Source organism: Haemaphysalis longicornis, unplaced genomic scaffold (genome assembly GCF_048455015.1).
Source record: "Haemaphysalis longicornis isolate Haplotype H1 unplaced genomic scaffold, Haemaphysalis longicornis Haplotype H1 scaffold_8, whole genome shotgun sequence".
Classification (NCBI taxonomy): Eukaryota; Metazoa; Arthropoda; class Arachnida; order Ixodida; family Ixodidae; genus Haemaphysalis; species Haemaphysalis longicornis.
In genome coordinates, this window is record NW_027526445.1 from 16,213,402 (window position 1) to 16,239,880 (window position 26,479).

The 26,479-nt window shown below is 48.7% G+C and overlaps 19 non-coding genes across 19 annotated transcripts; 14 read left to right on the forward strand and 5 right to left on the reverse strand.

Moving 5' to 3' along the window:
- Nucleotides 1–360: 360 nt before the first annotated feature.
- On the reverse strand, nt 361–433 carry Trnat-ggu (transfer RNA threonine (anticodon GGU)). The gene has a single exon. It is a non-coding gene; the product is annotated as a tRNA-Thr (tRNA).
- Nucleotides 434–824: 391 nt separating this feature from the next.
- On the reverse strand, nt 825–897 carry Trnat-ggu (transfer RNA threonine (anticodon GGU)). Its single transcript has one exon. It is a non-coding gene; the product is annotated as a tRNA-Thr (tRNA).
- Nucleotides 898–1,288: 391 nt separating this feature from the next.
- On the reverse strand, nt 1,289–1,361 carry Trnat-ggu (transfer RNA threonine (anticodon GGU)). Its single transcript has one exon. It is a non-coding gene; the product is annotated as a tRNA-Thr (tRNA).
- Nucleotides 1,362–2,216: 855 nt separating this feature from the next.
- On the reverse strand, nt 2,217–2,289 carry Trnat-ggu (transfer RNA threonine (anticodon GGU)). The gene has a single exon. It is a non-coding gene; the product is annotated as a tRNA-Thr (tRNA).
- Nucleotides 2,290–2,680: 391 nt separating this feature from the next.
- Trnat-ggu (transfer RNA threonine (anticodon GGU)) lies at nt 2,681–2,753 on the reverse strand. The gene has a single exon. It is a non-coding gene; the product is annotated as a tRNA-Thr (tRNA).
- A 1,095-nt stretch (nt 2,754–3,848) lies between these two features.
- On the forward strand, nt 3,849–3,921 carry Trnat-ggu (transfer RNA threonine (anticodon GGU)). The gene has a single exon. It is a non-coding gene; the product is annotated as a tRNA-Thr (tRNA).
- A 391-nt stretch (nt 3,922–4,312) lies between these two features.
- On the forward strand, nt 4,313–4,385 carry Trnat-ggu (transfer RNA threonine (anticodon GGU)). The gene has a single exon. It is a non-coding gene; the product is annotated as a tRNA-Thr (tRNA).
- Nucleotides 4,386–4,776: 391 nt separating this feature from the next.
- On the forward strand, nt 4,777–4,849 carry Trnat-ggu (transfer RNA threonine (anticodon GGU)). Its single transcript has one exon. It is a non-coding gene; the product is annotated as a tRNA-Thr (tRNA).
- A 391-nt stretch (nt 4,850–5,240) lies between these two features.
- Nucleotides 5,241–5,313, forward strand: Trnat-ggu (transfer RNA threonine (anticodon GGU)). Its single transcript has one exon. It is a non-coding gene; the product is annotated as a tRNA-Thr (tRNA).
- A 391-nt stretch (nt 5,314–5,704) lies between these two features.
- On the forward strand, nt 5,705–5,777 carry Trnat-ggu (transfer RNA threonine (anticodon GGU)). Its single transcript has one exon. It is a non-coding gene; the product is annotated as a tRNA-Thr (tRNA).
- A 391-nt stretch (nt 5,778–6,168) lies between these two features.
- Nucleotides 6,169–6,241, forward strand: Trnat-ggu (transfer RNA threonine (anticodon GGU)). Its single transcript has one exon. It is a non-coding gene; the product is annotated as a tRNA-Thr (tRNA).
- A 391-nt stretch (nt 6,242–6,632) lies between these two features.
- Trnat-ggu (transfer RNA threonine (anticodon GGU)) lies at nt 6,633–6,705 on the forward strand. The gene has a single exon. It is a non-coding gene; the product is annotated as a tRNA-Thr (tRNA).
- Nucleotides 6,706–7,096: 391 nt separating this feature from the next.
- Nucleotides 7,097–7,169, forward strand: Trnat-ggu (transfer RNA threonine (anticodon GGU)). The gene has a single exon. It is a non-coding gene; the product is annotated as a tRNA-Thr (tRNA).
- A 391-nt stretch (nt 7,170–7,560) lies between these two features.
- Nucleotides 7,561–7,633, forward strand: Trnat-ggu (transfer RNA threonine (anticodon GGU)). The gene has a single exon. It is a non-coding gene; the product is annotated as a tRNA-Thr (tRNA).
- A 391-nt stretch (nt 7,634–8,024) lies between these two features.
- On the forward strand, nt 8,025–8,097 carry Trnat-ggu (transfer RNA threonine (anticodon GGU)). Its single transcript has one exon. It is a non-coding gene; the product is annotated as a tRNA-Thr (tRNA).
- A 391-nt stretch (nt 8,098–8,488) lies between these two features.
- On the forward strand, nt 8,489–8,561 carry Trnat-ggu (transfer RNA threonine (anticodon GGU)). Its single transcript has one exon. It is a non-coding gene; the product is annotated as a tRNA-Thr (tRNA).
- A 391-nt stretch (nt 8,562–8,952) lies between these two features.
- Nucleotides 8,953–9,025, forward strand: Trnat-ggu (transfer RNA threonine (anticodon GGU)). The gene has a single exon. It is a non-coding gene; the product is annotated as a tRNA-Thr (tRNA).
- A 391-nt stretch (nt 9,026–9,416) lies between these two features.
- On the forward strand, nt 9,417–9,489 carry Trnat-ggu (transfer RNA threonine (anticodon GGU)). The gene has a single exon. It is a non-coding gene; the product is annotated as a tRNA-Thr (tRNA).
- A 391-nt stretch (nt 9,490–9,880) lies between these two features.
- Trnat-ggu (transfer RNA threonine (anticodon GGU)) lies at nt 9,881–9,953 on the forward strand. Its single transcript has one exon. It is a non-coding gene; the product is annotated as a tRNA-Thr (tRNA).
- The last annotated feature ends 16,526 nt before the right edge of the window (nt 9,954–26,479 follow it).

Here is a 26,479-nt window from a genome sequence, read left to right on the forward strand (position 1 = left end):
ATGTTAAGGTATTTTTGTTTCCTGCACTTGGGGGTGGTAGCCAGCGCCACTCGGACTACTTGGGGTGAAGGGGACCTTCTTTTTAACCCCTGGGCCGTGACTCGAGTGTCTACGACATGTCGAGAGTGGTCGACCAGCGTTGAACCCTCTTAAGCTCCCTTTGGCACCAAGACTGCCAGAACAGAGGCCCTCGCTGAGCATGTAGCGAATCAGAAAATGGGAAATGAGGGGCTCCGTGAAATAAGACAGAAAATAAGGGTTGGCAGTCAAGAAAACCTCGGAAAGCAAAGGGGAGGTTGTGGTGGGTCATAGAAAGAGATGAAGAATTTTTTGAGTCGAAAAGAAAGTGGTGAAAAAATGCCCGCCGGGTGGGATCCGAACCCACGACCTCCAGAATACCGGTCTGGTGCGATAACCACTACGCTACCGGCGGGGCTGTTTCCCCAGCACTTTCTCGGGTATTTATGTTAAGGTATTTTTGTTTCCTGCACTTGGGGGTGGTAGCCAGCGCCACTCGGACTACTCGGGGTGAAGGGGACCTTCTTTTTAACCCCCGGGCCGTGACTCGAGTGTCTACGACATGTCGAGAGTGGTCGACCAGCGTTGAACCCTCTTAAGCTCCCTTTGGCACCAAGACTGCCAGAACAGAGGCCCTCGCTGAGCATGTAGCGAATCAGAAAATGGGAAATGAGGGGCTCCGTGAAATAAGACAGAAAATAAGGGTTGGCAGTCAAGAAAACCTCGGAAAGCAAAGGGGAGGTTGTGGTGGGTCATAGAAAGAGATGAAGAATTTTTTGAGTCGAAAAGAAAGTGGTGAAAAAATGCCCGCCGGGTGGGATCCGAACCCACGACCTCCAGAATACCGGTCTGGTGCGATAACCACTACGCTACCGGCGGTGCTGTTTCCCCAGCACTTTCTCGGGTATTTATGTTAAGGTATTTTTGTTTCCTGCACTTGGGGGTGGTAGCCAGCGCCACTCGGACTACTCGGGGTGAAGGGGACCTTCTTTTTAACCCCCGGGCCGTGACTCGAGTGTCTACGACATGTCGAGAGTGGTCGACCAGCGTTGAACCCTCTTAAGCTCCCTTTGGCACCAAGACTGCCAGAACAGAGGCCCTCGCTGAGCATGTAGCGAATCAGAAAATGGGAAATGAGGGGCTCCGTGAAATAAGACAGAAAATAAGGGTTGGCAGTCAAGAAAACCTCGGAAAGCAAAAGGGAGGTTGTGGTGGGTCATAGAAAGAGATGAAGAATTTTTTGAGTCGAAAAGAAAGTGGTGAAAAAATGCCCGCCGGGTGGGATCCGAACCCACGACCTCCAGAATACCGGTCTGGTGCGATAACCACTACGCTACCGGCGGGGCTGTTTCCCCAGCACTTTCTCGGGTATTTATGTTAAGGTATTTTTGTTTCCTGCACTTGGGGGTGGTAGCCAGCGCCACTCGGACTACTCGGGGTGAAGGGGACCTTCTTTTTAACCCCCGGGCCGTGACTCGAGTGTCTACGACATGTCGAGAGTGGTCGACCAGCGTTGAACCCTCTTAAGCTCCCTTTGGCACCAAGACTGCCAGAACAGAGGCCCTCGCTGAGCATGTAGCGAATCAGAAAATGGGAAATGAGGGGCTCCGTGAAATAAGACAGAAAATAAGGGTTGGCAGTCAAGAAAACCTCGGAAAGCAAAGGGGAGGTTGTGGTGGGTCATAGAAAGAGATGAAGAATTTTTTGAGTCGAAAAGAAAGTGGTGAAAAAATGCCCGCCGGGTGGGATCCGAACCCAACACCTCCAGAATACCGGTCTGGTGCGATAACCACTACGCTACCGGCGGGGCTGTTTCCCCAGCACTTTCTCGGGTATTTATGTTAAGGTATTTTTGTTTCCTGCACTTGGGGGTGGTAGCCAGCGCCACTCGGACTACTCGGGGTGAAGGGGACCTTCTTTTTAACCCCCGGGCCGTGACTCGAGTGTCTATGACATGTCGAGAGTGGTCGACCAGCGTTGAACCCTCTTAAGCTCCCTTTGGCACCAAGACTGCCAGAACAGAGGCCCTCGCTGAGCATGTAGCGAATCAGAAAATGGGAAATGAGGGGCTCCGTGAAATAAGACAGAAAATAAGGGTTGGCAGTCAAGAAAACCTCGGAAAGGAAAGGGGAGGTTGTGGTGGGTCATAGAAAGAGATGAAGAATTTTTTGAGTCGAAAAGAAAGTGGTGAAAAAATGCCCGCCGGGTGGGATCCGAACCCACGACCTCCAGAATACCGGTCTGGTGCGATAACCACTACGCTACCGGCGGGGCTGTTTCCCCAGCACTTTCTCGGGTATTTATGTTAAGGTATTTTTGTTTCCTGCACTTGGGGGTGGTAGCCAGCGCCACTCGGACTACTCGGGGTGAAGGGGACCTTCTTTTTAACCCCCGGGCCGTGACTCGAGTGTCTACGACATGTCGAGAGTGGTCGACCAACGTTGAACCCTCTTAAGCTCCCTTTGGCACCAAGACTGCCAGAACAGAGGCCCTCGCTGAGCATGTAGCGAATCAGAAAATGGGAAATGAGGGGCTCCGTGAAATAAGACAGAAAATAAGGGTTGGCAGTCAAGAAAACCTCGGAAAGCAAAGGGGAGGTTGTGGTGGGTCATAGAAAGAGATGAAGAATTTTTTGAGTCGAAAAGAAAGTGGTGAAAAAATGCCCGCCGGGTGGGATCCGAACCCACGACCTCCAGAATACCGGTCTGGTGCGATAACCACTACGCTACCGGCGGGGCTGTTTCCCCAGCACTTTCTCGGGTATTTATGTTAAGGTATTTTTGTTTCCTGCACTTGGGGGTGGTAGCCAGCGCCACTCGGACTACTCGGGGTGAAGGGGACCTTCTTTTTAACCCCCGGGCCGTGACTCGAGTGTCTACGACATGTCGAGAGTGGTCGACCAGCGTTGAACCCTCTTAAGCTCCCTTTGGCACCAAGACTGCCAGAACAGAGGCCCTCGCTGAGCATGTAGCGAATCAGAAAATGGGAAATGAGGGGCTCCGTGAAATAAGACAGAAAATAAGGGTTGGCAGTCAAGAAAACCTCGGAAAGCAAAGGGGAGGTTGTGGTGGGTCATAGAAAGAGATGAAGAATTTTTTGAGTCGAAAAGAAAGTGGTGAAAAAATGCCCGCCGGGTGGGATCCAAACCCACGACCTCCAGAATACCGGTCTGGTGCGATAACCACTACGCTACCGGCGGGGCTGTTTCCCCAGCACTTTCTCGGGTATTTATGTTAAGGTATTTTTGTTTCCTGCACTTGGGGGTGGTAGCCAGCGCCACTCGGACTACTCGGGGTGAAGGGGACCTTCTTTTTAACCCCCGGGCCGTGACTCGAGTGTCTACGACATGTCGAGAGTGGTCGACCAGCGTTGAACCCTCTTAAGCTCCCTTTGGCACCAAGACTGCCAGAACAGAGGCCCTCGCTGAGCATGTAGCGAATCAGAAAATGGGAAATGAGGGGCTCCGTGAAATAAGACAGAAAATAAGGGTTGGCAGTCAAGAAAACCTCGGAAAGCAAAGGGGAGGTTGTGGTGGGTCATAGAAAGAGATGAAGAATTTTTTGAATCAAAAGAAAGTGGTGAAAAAATGCCCGCCGTGTGGGATCCGAACCCACGACCTCCAGAATACCGGTCTGGTGCGATAACCACTACGCTACCGGCGGGGCTACCGGCGGGGCGGCGGGGCTGTAGACACTCGAGTCACGGCCCGGGGGTTAAAAAGAAGGTCCCCTTCACCCCGAGTAGTCCGAGTGGCGCTGGCTACCACCCCCAAGTGCAGGAAACAAAAATACCTTAACATAAATACCCGAGAAAGTGCTGGGGAAACAGCCCCGCCGGTAGCGTAGTGGTTATCGCACCAGACCGGTATTCTGGAGGTCGTGGGTTCGGATCCCACCCGGCGGGCATTTTTTCACCACTTTCTTTTCGACTCAAAAAATTCTTCATCTCTTTCTATGACCCACCACAACCTCCCCTTTGCTTTCCGAGGTTTTCTTGACTGCCAACCCTTATTTTCTGTCTTATTTCACGGAGCCCCTCATTTCCCATTTTCTGATTCGCTACATGCTCAGCGAGGGCCTCTGTTCTGGCAGTCTTGGTGCCAAAGGGAGCTTAAGAGGGTTCAACGCTGGTCGACCACTCTCGACATGTCGTAGACACTCGAGTCACGGCCCGGGGGTTAAAAAGAAGGTCCCCTTCACCCCGAGTAGTCCGAGTGGCGCTGGCTACCACCCCCAAGTGCAGGAAACAAAAATACCTTAACATAAATACCCGAGAAAGTGCTGGGGAAACAGCCCCGCCGGTAGCGTAGTGGTTATCGCACCAGACCGGTATTCTGGAGGTCGTGGGTTCGGATCCCACCCGGCGGGCATTTTTTCACCACTTTCTTTTCGACTCAAAAAATTCTTCATCTCTTTCTATGACCCACCACAACCTCCCCTTTGCTTTCCGAGGTTTTCTTGACTGCCAACCCTTATTTTCTGTCTTATTTCACGGAGCCCCTCATTTCCCATTTTCTGATTCGCTACATGCTCAGCGAGGGCCTCTGTTCTGGCAGTCTTGGTGCCAAAGGGAGCTTAAGAGGGTTCAACGCTGGTCGACCACTCTCGACATGTCGTAGACACTCGAGTCACGGCCCGGGGGTTAAAAAGAAGGTCCCCTTCACCCCGAGTAGTCCGAGTGGCGCTGGCTACCACCCCCAAGTGCAGGAAACAAAAATACCTTAACATAAATACCCGAGAAAGTGCTGGGGAAACAGCCCCGCCGGTAGCGTAGTGGTTATCGCACCAGACCGGTATTCTGGAGGTCGTGGGTTCGGATCCCACCCGGCGGGCATTTTTTCACCACTTTCTTTTCGACTCAAAAAATTCTTCATCTCTTTCTATGACCCACCACAACCTCCCCTTTGCTTTCCGAGGTTTTCTTGACTGCCAACCCTTATTTTCTGTCTTATTTCACGGAGCCCCTCATTTCCCATTTTCTGATTCGCTACATGCTCAGCGAGGGCCTCTGTTCTGGCAGTCTTGGTGCCAAAGGGAGCTTAAGAGGGTTCAACGCTGGTCGACCACTCTCGACATGTCGTAGACACTCGAGTCACGGCCCGGGGGTTAAAAAGAAGGTCCCCTTCACCCCGAGTAGTCCGAGTGGCGCTGGCTACCACCCCCAAGTGTCGGAAACAAAAATACCTTAACATAAATACCCGAGAAAGTGCTGGGGAAACAGCCCCGCCGGTAGCGTAGTGGTTATCGCACCAGACCGGTATTCTGGAGGTCGTGGGTTCGGATCCCACCCGGCGGGCATTTTTTCACCACTTTCTTTTCGACTCAAAAAATTCTTCATCTCTTTCTATGACCCACCACAACCTCCCCTTTGCTTTCCGAGGTTTTCTTGACTGCCAACCCTTATTTTCTGTCTTATTTCACGGAGCCCCTCATTTCCCATTTTCTGATTCGCTACATGCTCAGCGAGGGCCTCTGTTCTGGCAGTCTTGGTGCCAAAGGGAGCTTAAGAGGGTTCAACGCTGGTCGACCACTCTCGACATGTCGTAGACACTCGAGTCACGGCCCGGGGGTTAAAAAGAAGGTCCCCTTCACCCCGAGTAGTCCGAGTGGCGCTGGCTACCACCCCCAAGTGCAGGAAACAAAAATACCTTAACATAAATACCCGAGAAAGTGCTGGGGAAACAGCCCCGCCGGTAGCGTAGTGGTTATCGCACCAGACCGGTATTCTGGAGGTCGTGGGTTCGGATCCCACCCGGCGGGCATTTTTTCACCACTTTCTTTTCGACTCAAAAAATTCTTCATCTCTTTCTATGACCCACCACAACCTCCCCTTTGCTTTCCGAGGTTTTCTTGACTGCCAACCCTTATTTTCTGTCTTATTTCACGGAGCCCCTCATTTCCCATTTTCTGATTCGCTACATGCTCAGCGAGGGCCTCTGTTCTGGCAGTCTTGGTGCCAAAGGGAGCTTAAGAGGGTTCAACGCTGGTCGACCACTCTCGACATGTCGTAGACACTCGAGTCACGGCCCGGGGGTTAAAAAGAAGGTCCCCTTCACCCCGAGTAGTCCGAGTGGCGCTGGCTACCACCCCCAAGTGCAGGAAACAAAAATACCTTAACATAAATACCCGAGAAAGTGCTGGGGAAACAGCCCCGCCGGTAGCGTAGTGGTTATCGCACCAGACCGGTATTCTGGAGGTCGTGGGTTCGGATCCCACCCGGCGGGCATTTTTTCACCACTTTCTTTTCGACTCAAAAAATTCTTCATCTCTTTCTATGACCCACCACAACCTCCCCTTTGCTTTCCGAGGTTTTCTTGACTGCCAACCCTTATTTTCTGTCTTATTTCACGGAGCCCCTCATTTCCCATTTTCTGATTCGCTACATGCTCAGCGAGGGCCTCTGTTCTGGCAGTCTTGGTGCCAAAGGGAGCTTAAGAGGGTTCAACGCTGGTCGACCACTCTCGACATGTCGTAGACACTCCAGTCACGGCCCGGGGGTTAAAAAGAAGGTCCCCTTCACCCCGAGTAGTCCGAGTGGCGCTGGCTACCACCCCCAAGTGCAGGAAACAAAAATACCTTAACATAAATACCCGAGAAAGTGCTGGGGAAACAGCCCCGCCGGTAGCGTAGTGGTTATCGCACCAGACCGGTATTCTGGAGGTCGTGGGTTCGGATCCCACCCGGCGGGCATTTTTTCACCACTTTCTTTTCGACTCAAAGAATTCTTCATCTCTTTCTATGACCCACCACAACCTCCCCTTTGCTTTCCGAGGTTTTCTTGACTGCCAACCCTTATTTTCTGTCTTATTTCACGGAGCCCCTCATTTCCCATTTTCTGATTCGCTACATGCTCAGCGAGGGCCTCTGTTCTGGCAGTCTTGGTGCCAAAGGGAGCTTAAGAGGGTTCAACGCTGGTCGACCACTCTCGACATGTCGTAGACACTCGAGTCACGGCCCGGGGGTTAAAAAGAAGGTCCCCTTCACCCCGAGTAGTCCGAGTGGCGCTGGCTACCACCCCCAAGTGCAGGAAACAAAAATACCTTAACATAAATACCCGAGAAAGTGCTGGGGAAACAGCCCCGCCGGTAGCGTAGTGGTTATCGCACCAGACCGGTATTCTGGAGGTCGTGGGTTCGGATCCCACCCGGCGGGCATTTTTTCACCACTTTCTTTTCGACTCAAAAAATTCTTCATCTCTTTCTATGACCCACCACAACCTCCCCTTTGCTTTCCGAGGTTTTCTTGACTGCCAACCCTTATTTTCTGTCTTATTTCACGGAGCCCCTCATTTCCCATTTTCTGATTCGCTACATGCTCAGCGAGGGCCTCTGTTCTGGCAGTCTTGGTGCCAAAGGGAGCTTAAGAGGGTTCAACGCTGGTCGACCACTCTCGACATGTCGTAGACACTCGAGTCACGGCCCGGGGGTTAAAAAGAAGGTCCCCTTCACCCCGAGTAGTCCGAGTGGCGCTGGCTACCACCCCCAAGTGCAGGAAACAAAAATACCTTAACATAAATACCCGAGAAAGTGCTGGGGAAACAGCCCCGCCGGTAGCGTAGTGGTTATCGCACCAGACCGGTATTCTGGAGGTCGTGGGTTCGGATCCCACCCGGCGGGCATTTTTTCACCACTTTCTTTTCGACTCAAAAAATTCTTCATCTCTTTCTATGACCCACCACAACCTCCCCTTTGCTTTCCGAGGTTTTCTTGACTGCCAACCCTTATTTTCTGTCTTATTTCACGGAGCCCCTCATTTCCCATTTTCTGATTCGCTACATGCTCAGCGAGGGCCTCTGTTCTGGCAGTCTTGGTGCCAAAGGGAGCTTAAGAGGGTTCAACGCTGGTCGACCACTCTCGACATGTCGTAGACACTCGAGTCACGGCCCGGGGGTTAAAAAGAAGGTCCCCTTCACCCCGAGTAGTCCGAGTGGCGCTGGCTACCACCCCCAAGTGCAGGAAACAAAAATACCTTAACATAAATACCCGAGAAAGTGCTGGGGAAACAGCCCCGCCGGTAGCGTAGTGGTTATCGCACCAGACCGGTATTCTGGAGGTCGTGGGTTCGGATCCCACCCGGCGGGCATTTTTTCACCACTTTCTTTTCGACTCAAAAAATTCTTCATCTCTTTCTATGACCCACCACAACCTCCCCTTTGCTTTCCGAGGTTTTCTTGACTGCCAACCCTTATTTTCTGTCTTATTTCACGGAGCCCCTCATTTCCCATTTTCTGATTCGCTACATGCTCAGCGAGGGCCTCTGTTCTGGCAGTCTTGGTGCCAAAGGGAGCTTAAGAGGGTTCAACGCTGGTCGACCACTCTCGACATGTCGTAGACACTCGAGTCACGGCCCGGGGGTTAAAAAGAAGGTCCCCTTCACCCCGAGTAGTCCGAGTGGCGCTGGCTACCACCCCCAAGTGCAGGAAACAAAAATACCTTAACATAAATACCCGAGAAAGTGCTGGGGAAACAGCCCCGCCGGTAGCGTAGTGGTTATCGCACCAGACCGGTATTCTGGAGGTCGTGGGTTCGGATCCCACCCGGCGGGCATTTTTTCACCACTTTCTTTTCGACTCAAAGAATTCTTCATCTCTTTCTATGACCCACCACAACCTCCCCTTTGCTTTCCGAGGTTTTCTTGACTGCCAACCCTTATTTTCTGTCTTATTTCACGGAGCCCCTCATTTCCCATTTTCTGATTCGCTACATGCTCAGCGAGGGCCTCTGTTCTGGCAGTCTTGGTGCCAAAGGGAGCTTAAGAGGGTTCAACGCTGGTCGACCACTCTCGACATGTCGTAGACACTCGAGTCACGGCCCGGGGGTTAAAAAGAAGGTCCCCTTCACCCCGAGTAGTCCGAGTGGCGCTGGCTACCACCCCCAAGTGCAGGAAACAAAAATACCTTAACATAAATACCCGAGAAAGTGCTGGGGAAACAGCCCCGCCGGTAGCGTAGTGGTTATCGCACCAGACCGGTATTCTGGAGGTCGTGGGTTCGGATCCCACCCGGCGGGCATTTTTTCACCACTTTCTTTTCGACTCAAAAAATTCTTCATCTCTTTCTATGACCCACCACAACCTCCCCTTTGCTTTCCGAGGTTTTCTTGACTGCCAACCCTTATTTTCTGTCTTATTTCACGGAGCCCCTCATTTCCCATTTTCTGATTCGCTACATGCTCAGCGAGGGCCTCTGTTCTGGCAGTCTTGGTGCCAAAGGGAGCTTAAGAGGGTTCAACGCTGGTCGACCACTCTCGACATGTCGTAGACACTCGAGTCACGGCCCGGGGGTTAAAAAGAAGGTCCCCTTCACCCCGAGTAGTCCGAGTGGCGCTGGCTACCACCCCCAAGTGCAGGAAACAAAAATACCTTAACATAAATACCCGAGAAAGTGCTGGGGAAACAGCCCCGCCGGTAGCGTAGTGGTTATCGCACCAGACCGGTATTCTGGAGGTCGTGGGTTCGGATCCCACCCGGCGGGCATTTTTTCACCACTTTCTTTTCGACTCAAAAAATTCTTCATCTCTTTCTATGACCCACCACAACCTCCCCTTTGCTTTCCGAGGTTTTCTTGACTGCCAACCCTTATTTTCTGTCTTATTTCACGGAGCCCCTCATTTCCCATTTTCTGATTCGCTACATGCTCAGCGAGGGCCTCTGTTCTGGCAGTCTTGGTGCCAAAGGGAGCTTAAGAGGGTTCAACGCTGGTCGACCACTCTCGACATGTCGTAGACACTCGAGTCACGGCCCGGGGGTTAAAAAGAAGGTCCCCTTCACCCCGAGTAGTCCGAGTGGCGCTGGCTACCACCCCCAAGTGCAGGAAACAAAAATACCTTAACATAAATACCCGAGAAAGTGCTGGGGAAACAGCCCCGCCGGTAGCGTAGTGGTTATCGCACCAGACCGGTATTCTGGAGGTCGTGGGTTCGGATCCCACCCGGCGGGCATTTTTTCACCACTTTCTTTTCGACTCAAAAAATTCTTCATCTCTTTCTATGACCCACCACAACCTCCCCTTTGCTTTCCGAGGTTTTCTTGACTGCCAACCCTTATTTTCTGTCTTATTTCACGGAGCCCCTCATTTCCCATTTTCTGATTCGCTATATATATATATATATATATATATGCATATATATACATGTATATATATATAACGCAGAAAATAAGGTTTGTCAGTCAAGAAAACCCCGCAAAGCAAAGGGGAGGTTGTGGTAGGTCATTTAAACAGCTAAAGAATTTGGAAAGAAAGAAAGAAAGCGGAGAAAAAATGCCGCCAGGTTCGGTTCCCACCTGGAGGGCATTTTTTCTCCGCTTTCTTTCTTTCTTTCCAAATTCTTTATCTGATTCATTGACCTACCACAACCTCCCCTTTGCTCTGCGGGATTTTCTTGACTGACAAACCTTATTTTCTGTGATATTTCTACGAGCCCCTCATTTCCTATTTGATTCGCTATATATATATATATATACACATACAGGGTGTTTCCCCTAACTTTAGCAAGAGCTTAAAAATATTTTGATGCAATCTAAAATCATGCAACAAATGCATGTTGCTACATTTTCTATGCAGTTTTTCACGCTATTTTTTGTATGTTTATTAATTAGGTCATTATTCAATTTTATTTAGCCAACTTTCCAACCAACGATGATAAGCAAAACATCCCAATTAGCAAGTTGCAGATCGGTATTCATATCCTCAAAATAACACTTTCTGTCACTATATCCAGTAGGCATTAGTGTTTTTTAACCGTATTGAAGATGCACGCGAAATACAAAAAAATACCACGTGACGTGCCGGCGCCCGTCTAGATAACAGCGCTTCCAAACGTTGCGCGCAGAAACTACCATCGGCGCTCCGCCGTTTAAAACGTGACAGCGCAGATGACGAGCCTGTTGATTCTGGCAGAAGAAGCGATAACCGCTGCGTCTGCTTATCGCTATTAGCGATCTGTCACGAAAGAAGAACATCGCTTGCGTAAATGTTACAGCCAACGCCTGCGTTGCTGCCCTGACGCCTTTTAAGCGAAGATTGCCTATGGTATACTCGGGGACAGCTTTCTATGGCAATGCAATCAAGGCTACGGAGCCGGACCACGCCTTTTCACTGCGCACCTGGAAGTAGTTCAACAAAAATATTTGCCTGGCGGTAACCTAAGCAATTCCAGAATATTTAGTTCTGAAGTTTTAGACTTATAATGCTAGTAAATTGCTAGCCAGAGTATATGAAACAGAGAGCATTTTTTTACATTTTCGGATATTTTTGGTTACGGCAGTCGCCGCTGGCGTCGCAATGGTTCCCTCCCGACAAAAAAAACACGGCGTTCTTGTCGACTGCTTTCGGCAGCTCGTCACTTCATTCTCGGCATAGGGTTTGTAAAGCTTCGCTGTCTAAAGAAACGAAGCGACTGGTTTGCAAAGTGAACGCCCAAGTGACACTGATGCAACCGGGACTCTCCGCTGTTTTCGCAATCCGTTTGGTTAGCCAGTTTTCCGGCGTAAGCGAGCGTGTGCGTAAGCATGTGTGCATGCTCCTCTTTCGGTATACCGCGACAGCGCTAGGTAAGTACGCCGCACATGCCGGTGCTGCTGCCCAGTAGAAGAGTTTAGAGATCGGTGCATTCAGTCATAACTGCAGCGCTTACAATATTCACTTCTTTTCTGAACGATACAGACTCCACAGTCGGTCTGAGTTCTCCACTTCACGGACGCTTGGTGATCGTGGTTCAGCGCACTCAACTATGGAGCTTATGCGAAGAAATGAACTGTATCAAATGCGTATTGGTCACACCGAAACTGAAACCGAAACCAGTTTATTGGGAACTACTTCGCGCAGCAACACAGAGCAGTTAGCTTCACCCTCCGCCTCTCTCCGTAGCTTTCGCTACATTGGCCCAGAAAGTTTCCCCCGAGTATAGTTCATGAGCGTAACCTTTGGAAATGGTGTCATCAAGACGCGCGAGCCGGCACGTCACGTGGCATTTTTTTGTAGTTCGCGGGCCTCTTCAATACGCTGAAAAACACTAATATCTAACGATTGTAATGAGAGAAAGTGTTTATTCTCAGGTTTTAAATACCGCTCCGCAACTTTCTTTTTGGTATTTTTTTGCCTAGCTTCGTCGGTTCGAAAGTTGGCTAATTAAAATTGACTAATTACCCAATTAGGCTACATAAAAATAGATTGAACAACTACACAGAAAGGATAGCAATATGCATTTGGTTGCATGGTCTTAGAGTGCATGGAAATGTTTTTAAACTGTGGGTAAAGTTAGGTGCAACACCCTATAAATATATATATAAATATATATATATATTGTTGTAAGCTTTAATGCATCTTCAATGCATTTCGCCATTTCGACTAAGGCAGACATTAGCAGTCGTATGTGGACATTCTCCTCAGTGGCTATGCGCCAGATGCTATGTGCCACCAGCCTCGCTCGCCGCGCACATCGTCGTCCACGCTATCATCATCGGGATGTTCTGGAATCTCTGCGCTCGACCTGAGCTCGCTAACCTGTCGCTCTCTGCGGGATTAGTTTAATAAACCGGTGCCCGACTACTCCTGGCCTGTGCCTCACAAGTGGTGGAGGTAAAGCGGTCTGATCCTTGGTACCTCGACCCCCCGACTTACCCCTGGAGCTCCGTTGAGGTCGTCGCTTACCACAAGAGGCCATGCCGATGACAGCTGAACCAGCCAGCGTGGCGGGTTCTGCCATTCCACCGTGCTTCGTAACCAGCCGCGAGCGGGACCCTCCCTTCTTCATTGGGCTTCCCGGCGATGACGTCGAGGATTGGCTGGATGAATACAACCGAATCAGCTCCTTCAATCGGTGGGACGATGCCTTCAAGCTCCCTAACGTCTCCCTTTCCCTCAGAAAAGTAGCGAGCACGTGGTTCTACAACCACGAGCGCGACTTCACTGACTGGCAGCGATTTACTTCCGAGCTGCGCCTATTCTTCGGAACGTCGTCTACGCGTACGGAAGCCCCCAAAAAGAAATTGGACGAGCGCATACAAAGACCTCGTGAGTCGTACACATCCTACATTGAGGACGTTCTCGCATTATGCCACCGCGCCAACAAAGACATGACGGAGGACAGCCGAGTGCGCCATGTCCTGAAAGGAATATCTCCCTTCGCATTTACGCGCTGGTCGCACAGAACCCCACTAGCGTTAACCAGGTCGTAACGATATGTCAGCGTCTCGACGACCTGCAGTCCCTCCGTGTGCAGCCAACACAGTGGGACTCCCGCGCTTCCATGGACGAAGCGGACTTGCGCTCCATGATAAGATCAATTATCCGCGACGAACTGGTAATGCAGACACCGCTTGGTTTTTCAGAATCACGACGCGAGACATCTCCTCCGGATCTGCGCGAGATGATCAAACAAGAGTTGGCCTATCTTATGCCGGCCTCCCCATCAGCAACAGATATTTATCCCGGCTCAACTCAAGCTGCATTGGCTTCGCTGCCTTATGCTTCCAATGCCCCGATTTCGACACCTCTCTCCGACTCGGTATGTTCGCCTTTGGCCCCTGTGTCTACCCCTGTCTCTCGACCGCCCATGCTCACCCGGTCTGACCATGTGCATCCTCACCCAGTGCCACCTGCTGGTCCCGTTCAGTTTCTTCCAGGTCCTCCTCAGTTCGCGTATGACTACCCTGCTTGGCGTCCGTCCCGCCCAACCTGTTTCTATTGTGACATCCGGGGGCATATCTCTCGTTTCTGTCGAAGACGCCAACAAGATGAAAGGCTCGCGTACTCCCCCGTTCCACAAAGCAGGAGTCAACCGTCTTACGACTACTATTCTCAAAGGTTCCCGTGCGCACAACGTTGGCCGTCACCCGCAGACTACCAGGACCAGGACCGCAGCTCCCGCCCGCCGAGACGATCTTCCCCAACGCCCTTCCGCCGCCGCTCTACCTCGCCGCTTCGTCCTGCCTCCCAGAACACGGAAAACTAAAGGCGGCAGTTTCTGGGGGCGAAACTGCATCACTTCGGAATTCTGGAAGTCCTCCTCATCGATCATCGAACACGCTATCAGTTTTAGTTGAAGAAATTAGTGTTGAAGCTCTTGTGGACACTGGTGCAAGCATTTTGATAATTCACGAAAGTTCATGTTCTCTACTGCGAAAAGTAAAAACTCCATATTCTGGCCCGGCTCTACGAGGTGCGAACTCCACTACTACTCAACCATCTGGACTGTGTACAGCTCGTGTTTTTATCGACGGCATTCGACACCACATTCAGTTCGCAGTACTGGCATCATGCGTTCACCAAATGATATTAGGCTGGGATTTTCTTAAATCGGCGTCTGCTGAGATTTCTTGTGGTGAACCGATGATTCATATGAATGATACAGACTTGGCCAGTGTTTCGGATACTGCAGACCTGCGATTGGTGGCGTCCTGAGACTTAACTCTTCCCCCTGCTCAAGAAACTATACTCTCAGTAATTCGGACAAAATTCTCGACGGTGACCTACTCATTGCTCCGACAGGAAACTCCCCCTTCATGGCGTAGTCATATCCCCCTGCCTCGTCCGTTTTTCTGCGGGAACTGCTCTTCTGGCCGCAGTGAATACTACTGCCGAAGCGGTTTTCTTGCCCCGAGGGACCACCGTTGCTTGTGCTCCGCGCGACGATGCAGTGAATGTCGTCTCATTGGGATCTGTCACGTCGGACGATCATTCGGTGAGCACTAAGCCTTCATCATTTCCCTTTAGTGCAACAATCAGTTCGGATCTTGACCCAGAGCAACAGGAAATGCTATTGGCTCTTCTGGGGAAACACGAAATTTTATTTGATTCTTCGTCTACCATCTTACGGCAGACCTCCGCAGCCACCCACCGAATCGACACACATGGCTCGTGTATCATTCGACATCGCCCGTATCGCGTCTCACTGAAGGAGCGTCAAATCATTCAGGAACATATCGACGACATGCTGAAGAAAAACATAGTTCGCCATTCAACCAGTTCCTGGTCATCGTCCGCTGTTCTAGTCCAAAAGAAGGACGGATCCGTACGATTTTGTGTGGATTAACGGGCGCTTAACAACATAACTCGGAAAGATGTCTATCCGATGCCTAGAATTGATGATGCTTTGGACACCTTGCAAGGAGCCGAATACTTCTCCAGTCTGGATTTGAGATCGGGATACTGGCAAATTCCCATGCACGAGCAAGACAAAGAAAAAACAGCTTTCAGCACGCCTGACGGTCTTTACGAATTTAACGTAATGCCGTTCGGGTTGTGTAACGCCCCGGCCACATTTGAACGCATGATCGATACGGTTTTACGCGGCTTAAAGTGGAAGACGTGCCTATGTTACCTTGACGACATAGTCGTACTTTCTTCTACTTTTCCCGAACATCTCCGTCGGCTTATCGAAGTGTTAACTTGCCTTTCAAACGCCGGCCTGACCCTTAACACAAAGAAATGCCACTTTGCAAGCAAGTCAATAAAGGTATTAGGTCACCTGGTGAGCAAAGAGGGAATCCGGCCCGACCCTGCCAAAATCAATGCCGTACTAAATTTTTCTCGCCCGAACCGTCAAAAAGAACTTCGCAGCTTCTTAGGATTCGCCTCCTACTTCCGCCGCTTCATTCGAAACTTCGCTTCAATCGCTTTCCCTCTACATAAACTGCTGTCTTCTGACACACCATTTCTATGGTCCGATGACTGCGAAGCTGCCTTTCAGAAACTGAAGTGTGCCCTAACCTCTGATCCCGTACTCGGGCATTTTTATGAAACAGCGCCCACTATACTACACACCGACGCCAGCGGACACGGCATTGGGGCTGTTCTGTTACAGCGCAGGACATCTTCTGTTGAGCAGGTAATTGCCTACGCCAGCCGGACATGGACACCTGCTGAGAAAAATACACAATAACAGAGCAGGAGTGCCTCGCTGTAGTTTGGGCAGTTCAAAAGTTTCGTCCATATCTGTACGGGCGTCACTTCACTGTGGTCACGGACCATCACGCCCTTTGTTGGATATCTTCCCTAACGAACTTGACCGGGCGGCTAGGCCGTTGGGTACTCCGTTTACAAGAGTACAGCTTCACCGTCGTCTACAAGAGTGGCAAAACGCACGAGGATGCAGACGCTCTTTCACGCTGCCCAGTATCCCCCGCTCAAGATGACATTCAAGCGCGTTCTGAATCAACGACAGCCGTACGGATTGCCGCTGTGGACACTTGCACGGAACCACTTCCTGAATTGGCCTCTCAGCAAAGGACCGACACTTACTGTCGCAACCTGATTGACCTGTTAGACGGTTCCGCTCAACCACGCAATAGTCGTTCACGCCGCCAGCTCCACCAATTTCGACTCAGTAATGGAACCCTTTACCGGTACAACTACCACCCAACAGGCGACAGATGGGTGCCCGTCATTCCCCGTGCCCTCCAACGCAAAATTTTAGAGACATTTCACGACGACGCTACCGCGGGCCACCTTGCCTTCCACAAAACGTATGACCGTATCAAGAGCCGCTTCTTCTGGCCCGGCCTATCCACCTCTGTTGCCAAACACGTTGCATCGTGCGTATTGTGTCAGCGCCGCAAACGTCCAACTTCGGGACCTACAGGCACACTGCAACCACTACCGTGCCCCTCCTCTCCTTTCGAAGTCGTTGGCATCGATCTCTACGGTCCTCTTCCCGTCACTTCGGCTGGACATCGGTGGGTCATTACCGCAGTGGAACACTTAACACGATACGCGGAAACAGCTCCTATTCGCACGGGCTGCGCTTTAGAGGTGGCTGAATTCTTTTTGAAGACAATATTTCTGCGACATGGACCGCCCAAAGTGCTTCTTAGTGACCGAGGCCGGGTATTTCTGTCGGCCGTGCTTGCAGAAGTTCTTCGCGCCACCAAAACTGTACATAGAACCACGTCCAGCTACCACCCTCAAACTAATGGTTTGACCGAACGTTTTTATCGCACACTCTCGAATATGATTTCCTGTTACATTCAGCCCGACCATAAAAACTGGGACGTCATTCTCCCCTTCGTCACCTACGCCTCTAATACAGCGGTTCAACGAACCACGGGATTTTCGCCATTTTTCCTTGTCCATGGGCGCCCACCTTCAACTGTTCTCGATACTTCTTTCTTGACTGTGCCTGTGGCCTCTGCATCCAACAGTATCGATGACTTTATTTCTCGTCTGTCTTACAGCCGCCATCTCGCTCGTCTCAGGACGACAGCCTCACAGGAAGACCGCAAGTCAAACTACGACACTTCGCACCGCGTTAACTCGTTTTGAGCTGGCGATCAGGTCTTACTTTCCACTCCGCTCCGGACCCCAGGACTGTGCGAGAAGTTCCTTCCCCGCTTCGTAGGCCCTTACACTATCCAGGAACAGACTTCACCGGTAAATTACCGCGTTACGCCCACCTCTACTGTCACCGACCGCCGTTGTCGCGGCACTGAAGTTGTACACGTTTCCCGGCTGAAGCCTTTCAACTCCCGGAATCCGCCTTAAGCGCCCGAGTCGGCCGCTTCAGCCCCGAGGGAAATGTTGTAAGCTTCAAAGCACCTTCCAAGCATTTCGCCATTTCGACTAAGACAGACATTAGCAGCCGTATGTGGACATTCTACTCAGTGGCTATGCGCCAGATGCTATGTGCCACCAGCCTCGCTCGCCGCGCACATCGTCGTCCGTGCTATCATCATCGGGATGTTCTGGAATATCTGCGCTCGACCTGAGCTCGCTAGCCTGTCGCTCTCTACGGGATTAGTTTAATAAACCGGTGCCCGACTACACCTGGCCTGTGCCTCACAATATTTATACGTCAGAAGATGATGCAATGGTCCCGGTGAAAATACCGTACAGCGAACAGACGAACGGGTAACAAACAAACTTTATTATGTTTGTTACCCGTTCGTCTGTTCGCTCTACAGTATATATATATATATATATATATATATATATATATATATATATAAATATATATCTTGCTGCGTGCATTCTATGCTAAGCAGGGTATTCCCCTGGTCAAGTTGTGTACCAGCAATTGCGCTTGGTACAATCTCCAAGGGATGAATACGTGCCTTGTTTACTGGTCACATGGCTAGCACGAAGCCGACGGCATAAACGCGTGCCCTGCGCGTTGCGCGCTTGATTCGGTCAGCCATCTTTTGCTGAGATTCTATTCTAGGCGCCCCGCATAAAAAATCCGTGTGACACTGTACAGCCGATTTTGTCTCCGTGTATCCGGACGCAACACTGGTGGAGGAGCCGGGTACCCCCACGCTGGATCCCAGTCGAACACCAGTCCATAAAGGCCTCGTCTCGTCGACACCCCCGCGCATCGGACATGTCACCGCAGGCTCGGTCTATCCCCAGAACTATCGGGCCTTCCTCACAACGTGCCGCTGAGTCAACCTCCGGTGTCAACACCTCAGCCTTAATCTTGACCACCTCCGGTGATGGCCACCTCCCTGGTGATAATCCATCATCACTGAACTCGGAACGCGTTCCATGGTGAGGTGTTCGAATATGATGAAGGCTGGCTCACGCATTTTGAGCGTGTTGCTGATTTCAATCGGCGGAATGACCCTAGAAGATGGGGCAAGCCTACTACTCGCTGGACTGTCTACTACTACTCGCTGGAAGTCTACTACTCGCTGCACTGTTCTACTTGCACAAAGTTGGCAAGTATGAAAATATAAACCGGCCTTAGACGTTTCACTTTGGCTGTGAGTATATAAGACTATTGCGCAAATGTTACTTTGCTTTCGCCGGGAGGCTGAATCGAGTCACAGACCAACCGACATGCAGACAGAACAAAACTTCTGGGATTAAGTAGCCCAAGAAAGACGTCTTTAAAAAGTGCCTTACAACAACCCTAAAAATCCTTTGGCGTTGTAGACTGTCGACTTTTCTTACTGTATTTCCTCAACGAGCCCCCCATTTCGTAACTATATTATTCTGCAAAAAGCCTGGCGAGGGTCTCGGTTTTGGCAGCCTTGTTGCCAAGGTAGCATAAGGGGGATTTCCTCCAGTTACAAACTTATTAGAGGCTGTGTACGTTCAAGTCACGCCCCGGGGGTTAAAAAGAAGGTCAATCTTCTCCCCGTGTCGTCAGAGTGGCGCTTGCTACCACCCTCAAGCATGAGCTACAGTTCTAGTACATATATATATATACCCCAGAAAGTTAAGGAGAACACAGTAGGCCAGGTAGCCGAATCGGTAAAGCTATCGAGATCAAATCGAAATGCGTGGTTCGGTTCCAACTTTGGGCGCGTATTTCTTTTTTCTTTCTTACGTGTATTAAAATGGTATCTTCAGTAACCGTAGTCAAAAAGAGCCTAACAACAACCCTATGTCTCCTTTCGTGCTGTAGACTGCCGACATACCTTTCTATTTTTTCTCAACGAGCCCCTCATTCCCTAACTATATTGTTCTGCGAAAAGCCTTACGAGGGTCACGGTTCAGGTAGCCTTGAGCCAAGATAGCATAAAAAGCGCGTTCCGCCGCTTACCCGCTCAAGACAGGCTGTAGACTTACGAGTCAAACCCCGGGGGATAAAATAGGGTTCCCCTTCATCCCCGTGTAGTCAGAGTGGCGCTTGCTACCACCCTCACCCATGAGATGCAGTTCTAGTAATGATAAAGCGAAAGAGAACATAGTCGCCCAGATATCCGCATTTGTGCATCATTTGAGATCAAACAAAATCCGTTTGTTCGGTTCAAACTCTGGCGCATGTTTTTACTTCTTTCTTTCTTTTTTACGTAGGTTTAAAAATGTTTACTTTAATATCCGCAGTAAAAAAAAGCCTAACATCAACCCTACGCTTCTTTGGCGTTGTAGACTGCCGACTTATTTTTCTGTGTTCCCTCAACAAGCCCCTCACTTCCTAACTATTTTATTGTACGAGAAGCCTGGCTAGTGTCTCGGTTCTGGCAGTCTTGATGCCAAGATAGCATGAGAGGGCTTCCAGCCAGTAACCCGCTCATGACAGGCTGTAGACGTTAAAGTCACACCCCGAGGGCTATGAAGAAGTTCCCATTCCACTTGTCTAGTTGGCGTGGCGCTAGCTACCACCCCCAAGCGTGAGATACAGTCCTAGTAAATATAAATAACCCAAAATTTGGAGAACATAGTCGTCCATAAAGCCGAAATGGTAAGCATTCAAGATCAAATCGAAAGCCATGGTTTTGGTCTCCTCTGTGAGTGTTTTTTTATTTCTTTTTGGCATATATTTAAAATTGTTAACTTCACTAAGCCTACAAAACCCATAACAGCCTACAAAAACCCATATGCCTCCTTTTTCGTTGTAGACTGCCGACCTATCTTTCTGTATTTCTTCAATGAGCCCCTCATTTCCTAAATATATTTTTCAGAAAAAAGCCTTACGAGGGTTCCCGTTCAGGCAGCCTTGATGCCTAGGTAGCATCAAAAGAGCGTTCCCCCAGTTGCCCGCTCAAGACAGGCTGTACACATTTGAGGGACGCCTCGGGGGATAAAGAGAAGGTCCTCCTTCTCCCTGTGTAGTCAGAGTGGCACTTGCTATCCCGTCAAGAACTAGATACAGTTCTTGTAAACATATATATATCCCTAAAATTGAACGAGAACACAGCCGCCCAGATATCCAAATTGGTAAGATATTTATTTCATTTCATGTAAGTTTATTTCGTTTGTTTACTTTCAGTGCCCGAGGCATTACAGAAAGTAGTGGGGTTTGAGAAATAAAAATGTGAAAACAATATATGCAAAGCACTTTTTGATTGGTGATGACGTGGAAATTATTTACGTCCGTGGTGGAGGCGATTGCGCCCGGAAGGTGCTTCAAGTCTCTGCTTTTTCGTGGAATGAAAGAATCATGATAACAATTAGTTCCAGTAGATTGCACACTAAATTTGAAACGATGATCCAAACGGGACAAAATATTGGATGGGTTTGTGAAAAGCTGTTCTTCTAAAATGGGGTTGTGAATATAGATTTTGTGAAAAAGAGAAAGCCGTGTACACTTACGACGGACTGACAGATCAGGCAAGTTTATCGACTTCTTCATTCCAGTTACTCTGGAATGGCAAGAGTAGTTAGAAAATACGAAACCAGCTGCGCGGTTTTGAATCGATTGGAGGGAGACGTTGAGAGTATGTTTGAAAGGATCCCAGATGGTTCATCCGTATTTTATTTTGGATATTCTTGCGTTTTGTAAATAGTTAGTTTGAGTTATGAAGGTTCAGATGAAAAATTATGGTGTAAATATCCGAGCATGCGATTAGAATGGTTTGTTATATAGTCAACATGCACCTGCCATAACAGATCATTTATGATATGAAGACCGAGGTATTGGAGATCAAATCGGAATGCGTGGTTTCGGTCTCCTCTCTCAGCACGTGTATTTTTCCTTCTGTCTTGCGTATATTTAAAAATAATAACTTCACTAAGTATAGTAAAAAAGAGCCTAAAGAAAACCTTTGGCCTCCTTTGGCGTTGAGGACTGCCGACCTATCTTTCGGTATTTCCTCAACGAGCCAATCATTCCCTAACTATATTATTCTGCTAAAAGCCTGGCGAGGGTATCGGTTCAGGCAGACTTGGTGCCAAGGCAGCATAAAAATGGCGTTCCGCCAGTTACCCACTAAGGACAGGCTGTAGATGTTCGATTCATGCCCCAGGGGATAAAAAGAAGGTCCCCTTTCACCCCGTGTAGTCAGAGTAGCGCTTGCTACCATCCTTACGCATGAGACACAGTTCTGGTCAATAGAAATACCCCAAAAAGTGATACAGAACAGTCTCCCAGAATGCCGAATTGGTGAGGCATTCGAGATAATTGAAATGCGTGGTTCGGTCCCCTATCTGAGTGCGTGTTTTTTTCTTTCTTTCTTTCTTTTTTTCGTTCTTCCTTTCTTTCTCTCTTTCTTCCTTCCAGTTTTCTTTCTTTATGTCCTTTTTTTCTTTATTTATTTCTTTCTTGCGTATATTTCAAAATGTTAACTTGACTAACTGTACCAAAAAGAGCCTAATAACACCCCTAAGGAATCCATGGCGTTGTACAATGCCAAGCTATCTTTCTGCATTTTCTCAACGAGCACCTCATTCTCTATGTACATTGTTCGGCAAAAAGCCCCACAAGGGTCTCGGTTCAGGCAGCCTTGACGCCATGGTAGCATAAAAAGGGCGTTCGGCTAGTTACCCTCTCAAGACAAGCTGTAGAAGTTGGAGTCACGCCCCAGGGGATAAAAATAAGGTCCCCCTTTTCCCCGTGTTGTCAGAGTGGCGCTTGCTACCACCCTCGAGCGTGAGATACCGTACTAGTAAATATAAATACCCCAGAAAATGAAGAACACAGTCAGCCGGATAGACGAATTGGCGAGGCATTCGAGATCAAATAGAAAGGCGTTGTTCGGTCCCCTTTCTGGGCGCGTGTTTTCTTTCACTTTTTTTCTTTCTTGCGTGTATATGAAATTCCTAACTACACTAACTGAAGTATAAAACAGCCTAATAACACCCATATGGCTCCTTTGACGTTGAAATGCAGATCTATCTTTCTGTAATTCCTCAACGAGCCCCTCATTCCCTATGTATATTGTTCTGTTAAACGCCTGATGAGGGTCTTGGTTCATGCAGCCTTGATTCCAAGATAGCCTTAAAATGCCGTTCCGCGGGTCAACCACTCGAGAGGCTGTAGACGTTCGAGTCACGCCCCGGGAGGTAAAAAGAAATTCCCCGAACTCCCCGTGTGTCAGAGTGGCGCTTGCTACCACCCTCACACATGATATACAGTTCTAGTAAATATATATACCCCAGAAAGTGAAGCAGAACACTGTCGCCCATATAGCCGGATTGGTAAGTCATTAGAGATCAAGTATCAACGCGTGGTAGGGTCCCCTCTCTAGGCACCCGTTTTCTTTTTTTCTTTCTTTCTTGCATATATTTCAAAATGTTAACTTCAATACCTGCAGTAAAAAAGAGCCCATAAACACCGCTATGGCCCCTTTGAGGTTTTAGAATGTCGACCTATCTTTCTGTATTTCCTCAACAAGCCCCTATTTTCAAAATATATTACTTTGCAAAAAGCCTGGCGAGGGTTTCGGTTCTGGCAGTCTTCATACCAAGGTAGCATGATAGCGCTTCTCTCCTGTTACCCTCTCCTGACAGGCTGTAGACATTAAAGCCTGACCCCATGGGTTAAGAAGAAGGTTTCCCATCTCCCCGAGTAGTCAGAGGGGCGCTTGCTGCCACCCTAACTAATGAGATACAGTTCTATTAAATATAAATACCCCGGAAAGTTTAGGAGAACAAAGCGACCAGATAGACGAATTGGTAAGGCAATTGAGATCAAATAGAAATGCGTGGTCTGGTTCCCTCTCTGGGCACGTGTTTTCTTTCTTTCTTGCGTATATTTAAAAATGTAACTTCACTAACGTAGTAAAAAACAGCATAACAACACTCCTATGCTTCCTTTTGCGTTGTAGATTGGCGACATATCTTCCGGTATTTCCTCGACGAGCCCCTCATTTTCTAACTATATTATTCGGCGAAAAGCCTAGCGTTGGTCTCGGTTCTGGCAGTCTGAACGTCAAGGTAGCAAATAAGGGCTTCCCGCCAGTTACCCACTCATAACATGCTGTAGACGTTCGAGTCACGCCCAGGGGTTAAAAAGAATATTCCCATCTCCCCGTGTATTCAAAGTGGCGCTGGTGACCACGCCTAAGCGTGAGATACAGTACAAATAAATAATAATACCCCAGAAAGTGAAAAACACATTTGCGCGGATAGCCGAATCGGTAAGGCATTCGAGATCAAATCGATATGCGTGGGTTCGGTACCAGCACTGGACCAATGTTTTACTTTATTTCTTTCTTACGAAAAGTTTAAAATGTTAACAACATTAACCGTAGTAACAAAGAGCCTAACCACAGCCCTACGCCTCCTTTGGCGTTGTAGACTGCCTACCTATCTCTCTGTATTTCCTCAACGAGCCCCTTATTGCCGCCTGACGAGGGTCTCGGTTCTGGCAGTCTTGATATCAAGGTAGCATGAGAGGTCTTCCCGCCAGTTACCCGCTCTTGACAGGCTGTAGAACTTCGCGTCACGTCCCGGGGTTTAAAATGAAGGACCCCTTCTCTCTGTGTATTCAAAGTCGCGCAGGCTACCACCCTCAAGCGTGAGATATAGTCCTAGTAAATATAAATACCCCAGAAAGTGAAAGAGAACACAGTCGCCCAGATAGCGGAATTGGTAAGGCATTCGAGATCAAATACAAATGCGTGGTCTGTCCCCTTTCTGGGCGCGTGTTTTCTTTCTTTCTTTCTTTCTTTCTTTCTTTCTTTCTTTCTTTCTTTCTTTATTTCTTTCTTTCTTTCTTTCTTTCTTTCTTCCTTTCGTTCTTTCTTCCTTTATTTCTTTCTTTCTTTCTTCCTGTCTTCCTTACTTTCTTTCTTTCTCTCTTTCTTTATTTATTTATTTCGTTCGCTCTTGTGTATATTAAAAATGTTAACTTCACGGACTGTAGTAAACAAAGGAGCCTAATAATACCTGTTTGCCTCATTATGCGTTGTAGGTAGCCGACATATCTTTCTCTATTTTCTCAACGAGCCCCTCATTTTCTAACTATATAATTTGGCGAAAAGCCTGGCGAGAGTCTCGATTCTGGCAGTCTGGATGTCAAGGTAGCAGTAAAGGGCTTCCCGCCAATTACCCGCTCATGACAGGTTGCAGACGTTCGAGTCACGCCATAAGGGTAAAAAGGTCCCCATCTTCTCGTGTATTCAAAGTGGCGCTGGTGACCAACCTCAAGCGTGAGATACAGTACTAGTAATAAAAATACCCCAGGAAGTGAAAAACACATTTCCGCAGATAGCCGAATTGATAAGGCATTCGAGATAAAAACGATATTCGTGGGTTCGGTGCCTGCCATGGGCGCATGTTTTACTTTCTGTCTTACGTATAGTTAAACATGTTAATATCACTAACCGTATAAAAAAAAGTGCCTAACAAAAGCCCCACGCTTCCTTTGGCATTGTAAACTGCATACATATCTTTCTGTATTCCCTCAGCGAGCCCCTCATTACCGTCTGACGTGGGTCTCGGTTCTGGCAGTCTTGATGCCAAGGTACCACAAGAGAACTTCCCGCCAGTTACCTGCTCTTGACAGGCTGTAGAACTTCGATTCACGCCCCGAGGAATAAAAAGAAGAACCCCTCTCCCCCTGTATTCAAAGTGGCGCTGGCTACCACCCTCAAGCATGAGTTATAACCCTAGTAAATACAAATATCCCAGAAACTGAAAGAGAACAGAGTCGCCCAGATAGCCGAATTGCTAAGGCGTGCAGGATCATATTGAAATTCTTGGGTTCAGTTCGGTTTTTCTTTCTTATGGATAATATAAATTTGAACTTTTATTACCATAGAATAAAAGTGCTTACCAACAGCCCTTTGCCTCCTTTGGTGTTGCACACTGTCTATCTATCTTTCTCGGCCGAACGAGACAGTAGCTCAGAGGAGATAGACATCCCACCAGTAACCACCAAAGAAGTAAGGAAGGCTTTGAAAGAAATGAAAGGCGGCAAAGCACCTGGTGAGGACCAGATAACAGCAGACCTCTTGTAGGATGGCGGAAAAATTGTACTTGAAAAACTGGCAAACTTGTATACGCAATGCCTAATGACCGCAATGGTACCGGAATCTTGGAAGAACGCGAACATCATCCTAATCCATAAGAAAGGCGACATGAAGGACTTGAAAAATTACAGGCCAATCAGCTTACTGTCCGTCGTCTACAAGGTATTTACCAAGGTAATCGCTAACAGAATTTTGGCAACCTTAGATTTCAGTCAACCTAAAGAACAAGCAGGGTTCCGTAAAGGTTATTCAACAATGGACCATATTCACACGATCAATCAGGTGATAGAGAAGTGCGCTGAGTATACTGAACCCCAATATATAGCCTTCATAGATTATGAGAAAGCATTTGACTCGGTCGAAACCCTAGCAGTCATTCAGGCATTGCGGAACCAGGGGGTAGATGAACATTATGTAAGAATACTAGAGGATATCTATAATCGGTCTATAGCTACCATCATCCTCCATAGGGAGAGCAGTAAAATACTCATAAGGAAGGGTGTCAGACAAGGAGACACAATCTCTCCAATGTTATTCCCAGCTTGCTTACAAGAAGTATTCAGAACGTTAGATTGGGAACAGGTGGGAGTAAGGGTAATGGGGAATACCTCAGTAACCTCAGATTTGCTGATGACGTTGCCTTGCTAAGTAACTCGGGGGACGAATGGCAAAGCATGCTTTCCGCACTGGGCGAACAGAGTAGAACCGTGGGCCTGAAAATTAATATGCAGAAAAAAAAAATAATGATCAATAACCTCGGGAAAGCACAGCAGTTTGAGATAGATGGCGAGGCAGTGGAAGTGGTAAGCGAATTTATATACGTAGGCCAAATTGTGACCCCAGATCCCAACCATGAGGCAGAGATGATTAGAAGGATCAGAATGGGG